Source organism: Eptesicus fuscus, chromosome 19 (genome assembly GCF_027574615.1).
Source record: "Eptesicus fuscus isolate TK198812 chromosome 19, DD_ASM_mEF_20220401, whole genome shotgun sequence".
NCBI classification, from domain to species: Eukaryota; Metazoa; Chordata; class Mammalia; order Chiroptera; family Vespertilionidae; genus Eptesicus; species Eptesicus fuscus.
The window spans coordinates 42,219,176-42,231,224 of record NC_072491.1 but is presented as its reverse complement, the minus strand read 5'-3'; positions in this window follow the sequence as shown (position 1 = coordinate 42,231,224).

The window sequence follows — 12,049 nt, the reverse complement described above, 5'->3', positions numbered from 1 at the left end:
GTTCACACTTCTTTTTCATGGCATTGCCTTCCACATAGTAGGTACTTAAAAAAAAAAAATTGTTTGCTGAATGAATCAATTATCCTTCCGAACACCTGGAATCAGTTAGCCTAATCCATTTACCTGGAATGCACAGTGCATTCTTCCAGAGCTGAGGATCTGTCGGCAGCACATTTGAATAATCCAGCCGTTTCATTTCCTCCATCTCATTTCCCTTCACCCTCAATCTTGGCTTTCCCATAAATGCCTTCAACTGTGCTGACAATTTCAACGCCGACTGCTCCTCGCAGTGTCCAGGCCCAGACCCACTGCCCGGGGGCATTGCCCTGAAGTAGCTCGAACATTCAGTTCTGGAGTTTGGATTTTAAAATATCTGCCAACAGTATACCGACAGCACAATGGGCCTCTGGATTTTTCTTTCTTTTTTATTGAAGCGATTATTTTTCATGCACTGTTACATTTTTTTTTTAACGAGTGTGCACTCTTTTCAACACTGGATCTTCAATGGAATTGTTTCACTGGATGCGACGCAGAAGGAAACCAGCGACAAGATTTCCACATTTTTCAATTCAGGTTCCTTGTAGCTCCTGTTGTTCTCAGGAAGAGCTCCTAATATAGCTACTGTGAATTATTGCACTGACATTTTAATTAGAGATGTGTCTTCCCTCAGCTCCTCCGTGTATTAATTGAAGACAGTCTACAGTTTAGGGTACAAAAAAAAAAAAAAATAACTAGTTCTGAATTCCAGCACTCTTCTATAAAAGCTGTGGCTTGGGCAAGTCACCAGACCTCTCCCAGGTTTTCTTTCCTTCTCTTTACAATGCGAGTAATACAATTAAATGAGGCCTTGTGTCCAGCATACTTGAATTATCCATGAAGGCCAGTTTCACTCTCTCCTTCAAATTATTGCTTCCAACTGAGAGAAGCCAGGTTTCTTTGTAATTTTTTAAAAAAATATATTTTTTTATTGATTTCAGAGAGGAAAGGAGAGGGAGAGAGAGATAGAAACATCAGTGATGAGAAAGAATCATCCATTGGCTTCCTCCTGTGCACCCCACACTGGGGATCGAGCCCGAAACCCAGGCACGTGCCCCTGCCAGGAATGGAACCCTGACCTTCTGGTTCATAGGTCAACGTTCAACCACTGGTCACACTGGCTGGGCTCTGTTGTTTCTTTAGTTAGCAGGTTCGCCTGGGTCTACAGTTTGGTAGACCCTAGTGTCACAGACCATGTTCCCGGTGACCACATCTGAAGCAAGGATGCAGGACTGATGCTGCCAGGGGCGATGGGGCACACAATTAGAAGAGTAAGAGTGATTGAGTGCCAAGAGCAGTCATGCGGGGACAGATGTGAAGTCATGAGAAGTGACACATTGCTGTACTGGCCAGTTTCATGACGGGCTGCTTGGCATGAGGGCGTTAATGGGTGGGCTGCACAGACATATCACCTCCGAGTAATCCATGGGAGGAAGAGCCAGGGGAGACGTAACCTGCAGGACTCCAGGAACGCCTGCTTCCCACTGGTCAAAGTTCAACCATGAGGAGTGTCACCCTGGCCTCTTCTGAGCTGCGGGAGTTGGCTTCTTTGGAGGCCCTCTAAAGGCCAGGTCTCCTGACCGAGGTGGTATAGCGTTTCTTGTCTACAAGTGCGGACAGGGACTGGGCAACTGGGGGACAGGTGACTTTGATGGGAAAGTGTGCAGCACCCCAAAAGCAAAAACTGGTTAACCTCAGGGAGGCCCAGCGTGTCTCTGAGAAAATAGGTATGAATCAAAGGAATTGCTCAATTAAAATTTGTTCTGTGAGCATTCTATGTTAAGATGTTTCCTCTAATTTTAAATTAGATACAACACTCAAGAGAGAGCCAAGGTCATGGGTCTATAACTTGTCAGCAACAGTTCCATCTGAGGGACGAGGAAGGTGGCTGTACTCAGTGCCTTTCACTCTTGGCTTCCTGGTGGGGGAGTTCCGTGTCATCTCCTCGATTCCTATGGGGGTTCGGTCTGCAAGTTCTGTTCCCCTTTCTTCCACCAGAATTATGAGAAGATGATTATCTGTGGACACGGTGCAGCCTCTGAAAATAGCCGTGGCAGGTCCCACTCTGAGCACTTAGCTCAGCGTGCCGGTGGCATGGGTAGTGAATTGCTGACGGACATTTCTTGCATCTTCACAGCAGCATTGCTACCTCCTCTTGGAGACTAAGCAAAGACTATGCCTTTGTCCATGGCTACATCAATTGCTGGCCCTTCGGGGACGACTCCTTCTACTGCGTTTTGTGGGAATGTTTCATTGTTCCCACAGAAAAGCCAAGAATGAATGCATTTTTTCTTCATTTTACAAAGTGTCGGCTCGAGGTAGTAGCTGTGAAAGATAATAAGTATTGTGATAGAAGGGGAATAAAATAGGTTTCCGACACCGAGAGGCAGACGCAAATCCTGGTTCTAGAACTGACTACCTGTCCTGCTGTGAGGACATTACTTGACCTTCCCGGATTTCTGGATTCTCACCTGTAAGAGATAGTAAAGGTCAGACTATTGGAACAGAAATGAAAAGGTGTATAAGTTGCTTAGCATACAGTAAGCTCCCTCTGCATGGTACTTAATATCAAAACCAGAAATCTCAGAGTTAGATATGCAATTCTCTCATTTTTCATTTGGGAAACTGAAACCTGGCAAAGCTAAATGACTATCCCCAGTGTTGTATGATTACTTAAATCTGCTTCTCTTTACAAAATCTAATGTGCTTTCCACCCTAAAACAATGCCACCTTTACTAGGAGAACTGCCAAGATCATATTTCTGATCTGGGGAATGATTACATTTCTCATTGTCATAAGAGCAAATCTGGGTAATCTTATTTCATATTGGGGGCTTATATTAGCATCTTCTTTTGGCTAGAGAAAAATTTTGTACAAAAGCAAAAGCATTAGCAATCCATAGTTTAGTTAAGGACCATATAACTAAGTTTAAAACAACTTGATTTCCTCGGTGTACACTCTGAACTTTCCTCTAGCGATCAGGGATAGTATATTTAAATGGGATTTAACAGTACTTAGTTGCTACGCTATTTAATTTATTGCATTGTGCGCCTACACAATTTCATCATTTACTGCAAGGCAAGTCTACTGACTAAGTGCCTCGGCTTCAGCTACTCCTGCAGTAGTAGGATGTCATTTTCTCATTATTCATGTATCTATTTCATTTTCTGCCATGATAATTTTGAAATAAAAGGCCATTCCTTACTTTCCTGTGTGTAAATGTATATTTATGTAATGTCCAAAATAATCAAGATGAAATGCTGCTTAGTATAAAAGTCCTTTCATGTTCAGAAGAAATGGTTCTGCAAAATCAAGGTCCCCACTAAAAGCATAGCGCTGCGTGTGTGATGGCCTAATGGCTTTCCTGAAAATACTCTGACAGTCATTTTTGTTAAAAAAAAAAACACACCACCCTGCAAAACCAACTTCACGTCTGAAAAACACAGCAGTGGTTCTAAGGTACAGATCTTATGGCGAATGAAGCTTTTTGGCATAGGCTTCTGTGGGCGGTAAACTACTCACAGTGGAATTCTGGTGCGTCTGTACGTCAGGATCTTCTTACACTAACTGGCCACTGTAACTTTGAGGAAATCGAATTCTGGTTCCTTTCCTCCCTATTCATACATAGTCGTTGCCTAAGAATAATGGGGTATTTCACCTTCTGTCATCCTTGGAAGAATGTTATGTGGAATTCATTTTTCCTTTGTATTTCTGTTTCATCAGTTCCATTCTCTTTGCCCAGTAACTTCACAATCTTTCTTCCCCACATCCCCTTTCAACGTTTCATCAAACCAGGACCTTGGTCTCGCAAGCATTCCTTCACTAGCCCAAACGCTCCCTTTTCCCTTTAAGAGGGAATTTTCTTGTTTTCTCGCCTTTGATATAACTGTGTATCAGAGCAGAGAACATTACGACTGCACTTGGTAGGTGTGGCAGGAATAGGAGTAGAGACAGATAAAGTGAAATTAACAGCATAATCCAGGGGACTGCCAGTTTCCCTCCTGTCTGGCATGAAGGGGCCTGGAAATGATCACTGTCCTAACAACAAGTAAAAAGCTGAGCCCTGGCTGGTTTGGCTCAGTGGATAGAGCATCGGACTGTGGACTGAGGGGTTCCGGGTTTGATTCTGGTCAAGGACACATGCCCAGGTTTCCATCTCAATCCCCAGTGGGTGGGTGGGGGGGGTGTGCGGGAGGCAGTTTATTGATTATTCTCTTTCATCATTGATGTTTCTAACTCTCTCTCCCTCTCCCTTACTCTCTGAAATCTGTAAAAATATAATTTTTTTTAAAAGCTGGAAAAAAAAACCACACTGAAAAACCAACAACTCTTCTTAGCTCTGATCAAAGAGTGAGGTCACAGGGCCAACTGCTGCCCCCACGACTAGGAACTGGGGCACAGACAGGAGGGACGGAGCACAGACAGGAGGGACTGGGCACAGACAGGAGGGACTGGGCACAGACAGGAGGGACTGGGCACAGACAGGAGGGACGGAGCACAGACAGGAGGGACTGGGCACAGAGAGGAGGGACTGGGGGCACAGACAGGAGGGACTGGGCACAGACAGGAGGGACTGGGCACAGACAGGAGGGACTGGGCACAGACAGGAGGGACGGAGCACAGACAGGAGGGACGGAGCACAGACAGGAGGGACTGGGCACAGAGAGGAGGGACTGGGCACAGACAGGAGGGACTGGGGGCACAGACAGGAGGGACTGGGCACAGACAGGAGGGACTGGGCACAGACAGGAGGGACTGGGCACAGACAGGAGGGACTGGGCACAGACAGGAGGGACAGAGCACAGACAGAAGGGACTGGGCACAGACAGAAGGGACTGGGCACAGACAGGAGGGACTGGGCACAGACTGGAGGGACTGGGCACAGACAGGAGGGACTGGGCACAGACAGGAGGGACTGGGCACAGACAGGAGGATACAGAGAATCCAACTTCAGAGCAGAAACCCTCAGAGCAGAAACCTCCACAGGAACCCTGCTGGGCTCAGGAGCCTAACTCTGGCTCTGCTGAGTCATCTGGAAGAACTATTGTTGGGTTAAGAATAAGAGACGAGTGAATGAATGCATTTAAAAAGAATGCCGTCCTCACAAGCTGCCATTCAGTAATACAGAAATTATTTGAATCCCCAGTGACTGGGAACCCTAGCATTCCCAGACATTTCCCTTATGGTACAGCTTTCTATTTCTAATTTTAAAATATAATGGGAAAGAGAATAAAAGCAAGTTATTTTAAAACAAGGGAATATGTTATTCACAAAGATAAAAGCTAAAGTAAAAAAAATGGTGGAAAATAAGGTTAACATTTGAAGGATAAGATAGATACAATACCTACTATATTTTAAAATTTATCTTAATCCTATAAGCAAATGGAAAGTAAATGGCGATTTCTCCTCTATTATTCTTTGGTTGTTTTTTTTTAAAGGATAAAAGAAATTCATTCTTGTTATCAAATTAAAGAACATAAAAGTGTATGTAATAAAGTATGAAACATTCCTTTCATTTTCCTCACAACTCTAATTAAGACAGAAGTAGTGAATTGTTTTGTTTGAATTATTCCAGAACCTTTACATATAAAACAATATATAATTTGTTTGGTATATACACAGAATAATACACATTACTCTGCAACTATTTTTTTTTTTTAATTTGAGCAGAATTTCACCAACATATTTTCATATCTGTACAAATGGGTCTTTTATATTCATATATATATATACATATGTGTGTGTGTATGTGTATGTGTATATATATATATATATATATATATACATATATATATATATATTTTTAAAAACTACAGTTTAACCAAATGCCCAATTTAAAGTCCCCAGCAATGGTTGATATAGACATCATATACCTACAGACCATGCATTTAGTAGCACTCAAAATCCCTTCTGCGGTATTCTTGCAAAAAATGCATAACTTAAATTATGAAGAAACACCATAAACCTAGGTTGAGGAACATTCTACACAATAAGTGACCAGGAATCTTCAGAAGCGTTTAAGGCATGAAAAACAAGGGCATTACAAAACTTCCCAGGATGGAGGAGTTCTGTAATTTTTAAAATATATATATTTTAGAGAGAGGAAGAAAGAGGGAGAGAGAGAGATAGAAACATCCATGACTAGAGAAACATCCATCTACTGCCTCCCACACGCCCCCTCCTGGGATGGAGCCTGCAACCTGGGCATGTACCCTGACCTGGAATCAAGCTATCACCTCCTTGTCCATAGGTCCATGCTCAACCACTGAGCACACCAGCTGGGCTATCTCCTTTTCATTTTATTTTTTTTAAATATATTTTTACTGATTTCAGAGATGAGGAAGAAGGAGGGAGAGAAACATCAATGATGAGAGAGAATCATTGATCGGCTGCGTCCTGCCATACCCCACACTGGGGATCAAACCCACAACCTAGGCATGTGCCCTGACCAGGAATCAAACCTCTTGGTTCATGGGCTAATGCTCAACCACTGAGACACGCTGGCCAGGCTATATCCTTTTTAAATGCAGTGTGATAGATACTTCACAGGGAAAAGAGACCCTAATTTTTTAATGTTCATTTAAGTAGATGCCACTATTCTGCATAATTTTTTATTTTAAATTCTGAAATAATAATAATATATTAAACAAGTTTATAAAGCTCCCAAACATTTTTAACATTTTACATAACCAGAGTAAAAAAAATCATAGTCGGGAAATTAAATCAGTATCACTAGTAGTCAATGAAGAAACTTCACTCAAACGTTTCCAAATTGAATTTGAAGTTGAGGTAGTGGAATGCCACCAGTGGCCTCTTTCCTGATCTGGGATAACGCACTGTGTTCAGCTGACTGTCAGCCTCCTCCATCCTGGGAAGTTCTGTAATGCCCTTGTTTTTCATGCCTTAAACACTTCTGAAGATTACTGGTCACTTATTGTGTAGAATGTTCCTCAACCTAGGTTTATGGTGTTTCTTCATAATTTAAGTTATGCATTTTTTGAAGGGATTTTGAGTGCTACTAAATGCATGGTCTGTAGGTATATGATGTCTATATCAACCATTGCTGGGGACTTTAAATTGGGCATTTGGTTAAACTGGAGTTTTTAAAATAGTTCTTTAGAGGTTTTACCACTGTCAAATTACTATCTTCCCTTTGTAATTATTAAGTCAGTAAGAGAGACTACTTTGAGAATATGAAATATAAGGCTTCTCATCCAACTTTTGCCCACTAATTTTGGCACCTGTTAATGATTCTTGTCTGCAACAATTATTACTGATTTATTTGCTAATTGATCATTTTCTATTACTATCATTCTCTGTTTATTAATTGGAATTCTATTATGCACACATCAGAAGAACTAAAAATTAAAAATACAGAAACTCTCTGTAAAGGACTGGTGCGTATGTGGAGTAACTATGGAAGAAATTTAACTTAGTCAAACCACTTGGGAAGAATATTTGAAAATACCTTTCAAATTAAATGTATTTATGACTCTGACCCAGCAATTTCACCCAAGTTTGACATAGGGTTATAGAACCGCAAGCATCTGTATACCAAATGCATATGTAACATTTTTATAGTTGGATTCTTTGTCATAGCTGCAAACTAGAAATAACCCAAATATACCTTAACAATTAAAATATAAGTGTTCTCATGCAATTATACAGTCCAATTCTATACAGCAGTGAAGGCAAACAGGCCACTGACACATACAACAACATGGTTAATCTCCTAAAATTGCACAAAAGAGTGTATACTCTGTAGTTGTATTTTTTGTAATTTTTAAAAGGCAGGGAAAACTATAGTGTTAAAAGTCAGAATAGCTCTCGCTGGTATGGCTTAATTGGCTGAGCTTTGTCCCCTGCACAGAAAGGCCGAAGGTTCAATTTCAGTCAGGGCACATACTCAGGCTGTGGGCTTAATCCCCAGTTGGGGTGAATACAGGAGGCAACCGATTGATGTTTTTCACTTTTTCTTTCCCTCCCACTTCATCTATTTCTAAAAAACAAAGATACAAACAATTTTAAAAATCAAAATAATGGTTCCCTTGGGGAGGCAGTTACTCAGAGGGGGCCTGCCAGTAATGTCCCATTTCTTGATATGGGTGGCAGTTACATAGGTGTATGCATTTATACAATTTCAAGATTCGCATGTTTTACTGTGTGTATGTTATATATTATTTTTAAATTAAAGAAAGAAAAGATTTGAGTAATACAAATTAACAGCTTGAGCTCATGCATATTTATAACACCATTTCCAATCATTGCAGAATATACTTTTTAAAAAAATCACATATAATAGCCAACTTTCAAAATGCCCTCCAATGACCCTTACTTCTTGATAGTCACACCCCTAGGTAGCTCCCCTCATGTATAACAAGGCTGTCAAATGGAACCAATAAGAAAATAAGGAGAAAAATTCAGATTTTTGTTCGTTTCTTGCTAATGCCATTTTCTGTTCTAGGATCCCATGTAGGACTACTAAAACATTTATTTTAAATTAATCTGTTGCTATTGCTGGATTCTTAGTTCTTTTAATAAAATACAATCCTGAAGCCAACTCCCAGGAAAGAACCAACCAGCCTAGCTCTACATGGATTATACTAAGACATGGCAATTGAATTCTCTGTGATTCTCTTGCTTTATGGTCAAACTAAAAATCCATTAAGTTTAGATTTTAACTAATTTTCCTAGAAGACAACAAATTTCATTAAAGGTGTTAGGATGTACCTAAAGCTGTTGAATTTGAACAAAGAAGTCAGAAAATACCCCAGAAAGGCCACTTCCATTGACCTCTGAGCCACTCTACCTTTGTTCTTCCTGTAGTTGCTCAAGGGCCTTGGATCCATCTCTCTCTCTCTCTCAAATTCTCACTGAAAGATATGTTTTTATTGATTTTGTTTTTATTGATTTGAGAGAGAAAGGAAGGGAGAGAGAGGGAGAGAGAAACATCAATGTGAAAGAGAAACATCAACTGGTTGTCTCCTGTATGCACCCTAAATGGGATTTGAACTTACAACCTTTTGGTATATGGGTGGATGCTTCAACCAACTGATCCACCCGACCAGGGCTAGATGTCTCAAGTATGAGTGTAACTTCTGTTGCTCTCATATTTTTGATGAATAATGTGAGATGCTCATGAATATCAAATACCCTGGTCTGAGTACTAAAACAATGAAGAATCTGAAAACTGCCTTGGCACAGTGACTGGTGACTCATCTCTGTGCCTGCCTTAGCAGTGGGGAACCAGTCCTGACATTCGTGATGTGTTAAACAGCCTTCAGCACAACAGACTGGCTGGATTGTTCAATTAGTTTTTCAGCAGTGGTCCAATTCTCCTGTGGTCATGTAGCCAGAGCCTAGGAAAACATTTCCCTGTGGATGGATGTTCAGGGTAATAGAACATTTAAAAATAAAAATAATAAATTTCCACAGACTTTTGTTTCAACGGTCTTCAGATATTGAGTTACCTTTGATTCTAATAGAATATTTTGGAATATAACAGAAAGTATGCTGTGTGGAAATCAAAATGTTGGGTATAACATAAGAGCTATCTATTCTATTCTATTCTATTCTATTCTATTCTATTCTATTCTATTCTATTCTATTCTATTCTATTCTATTCATTCAAATATATATTGAGCTCCCATAATGGGCAGAACAGAGTATCTGCCCTCATGAAGCATGCTTTCTGGTGAGGGGGTCTTTGTTCAAATAGAAGAGCATCAGAACTTTGAAAAAGCATGGTCACCCTTCTTGATTTCAATTTAAGTAATTATGGTCATTCCCAGTACATCATAGGTTTTACTTAAAAACACACAATAAATTCAATACTCTTACTAGTATATATATTTTATTCTTGTTGCAGCCATTTATACCTTCAACATTTACAAAAACTTTTTTGTGGCAATGAGCTACTTCACAAGTCTTATTACTTTAGCTGTTATTAATAACCAAAAGATGAGTCACAATTACAATGTAGGGGAACATAATGAGCACGTCAATGTTTACCCTACAGAAAAGTATTACATCCTGGCATCATGTCTTTCTAAACTCAAAAGACAGTGAGAAAATATTAGGTGACATTAGAGGTCACACAGCAGAGAAGCAGATGAGTACATATGTTCAACAGTCATAACCAAATCAAGCCAAATCCTGCATATCTCTGCTAGCTATGTACTTTGGGCATGCCATTTAGATTTCTCTATTGATAAAAAAAAAAAAAAAGAAGTGATTATAAAAGTAATGTGGGTCTGGATTATAAATTGAATATGTTTTTGAAGAGCATGTTTATGTTTTTCTCTGTGTATAAAACTTTATTAATGGAAAAATGTGGCTGATGGCTAAATAGTATAAATATACAACTGTGGAAATGGTTGAATCCAGAATAACCAACAGGTAAGAATATGCTGATTTCAAAAATTTAGAGTTTTCATAATGAGTTTTTTAAATGTGTAATTTATTTAATACTGCTTCCTATCAATAATTCTTAATTTTATACCTCTTAAAATTGTATATGTAATCTGTAAAATGACAAATTGCATTTTATTTCTTAAATTTTATTTTGAAACTAGAGGCCAGGTGCATGAAATTCATGCATGGTGGAGTCCCTAGGCCTGGCCTGTGATCAGGGCTGATCGGGGCCAGGTCAATCAGGGCCAAGCCAGAGAGGAGGCGACAGTAGCCGGGCTGGCTGCAGAAGGAATGGACACTGGATGCTGACATCTCCCTTGTTGGCGCTCCACCACTGTGTGGTTCCCCGCCTCCCCCCTTCTTCCTTCTCTTGCTGCCGCACCAACCCTGGGTGGGTGGGTGGCAGGTTGATCGGGGCCTGCTGGCCAGGGGAAGGGACAGGGCACAGGAGGTTGGCCGCCAGCCCTGAGGAGGGAGCCGGCCTTCGGCCCCCTGGGAATGGGGCCACACCCACTGCCACCCACCCTAGTTCCCCATCCTAGCCCAGGGCCCGGCCCTGATCAGGCGATCGGGGCCTGCCAGCCGGGTGGAGGGACCACGGGAGTTGGCTGGCCGGAGGAGGTTGGCCATGGGAGTACACCGACCACCAGGGAACAGCTCCTGCATTGAACGTCTGCCTCCTGGTGGTCAGTGCGCATCATAGCAACCGATCATTCTGGTCATTCCAGTCACTTAGGCTTTTATATATAGAGAGAGTTGAAATGACATGAGAAAATTAAATATATTAGTAGCACATTTAAAATACCAGGGATCTCAGATTTTAGTGTCCCTAAATATCTGAATTTAATATAAAAGGAGATGAAAGGACACCTGATAAAGATCCCAGAGATTTATATGGATGCAAACTAAGTTCTCTGTTCACTTTTTGGCACACCAACATTATGTTAATCTGCTCACATGTTTGCACCACACAGACCTCAGAAACTCAAGCACTTCCATAATGTTTGTAAATAATCTAAGCTCTTTGAAAACAACCCCTCAGCATATAATCACAGAAGTTTTACACTTTAATTAATGAATTTATTACTCTCAAAAACAAGTGATTTTGGTCTTAGTTGGGTAGCTCAATTGGTTAGAGCATGGTCCCCATTGGTGAGTTCGATCCCAGGTTAGTGTACATGCAAGAATCAACCAATGAATGCTTAAATAAGTGGAATGACAAATCTCTCTCTCTCTCTCCTCTCTCTCTCTCTCTCGTAAATAAATAATAACAAACAAACAAAATCCTAGTGATTTTGACAGGCTGGAGTCTCAGCATTGTCCCTTGAGTTTTACAGAATCACTAGGTTGCCTCACAAGGTGAATTGAGGAGAGAGTTGAGGGAATACTAAGCCCACTGACCTTGCTTCTACCAGATGCCCTCAGAGCACTGCCACATCTCAAGTCAGAAACAATGCTGGCTGACCAATACAAATCTCTTCACTCTAATTCTGCACTTGCCCTGGGAGATGCTGCTGTGGGAAGTGGAGGATTCAGGTGAATGGCCCCAGCAGGGTCCCATGAAGCAGGAGCAGGACAGGTCTTCTGGGCCCTGGTGATT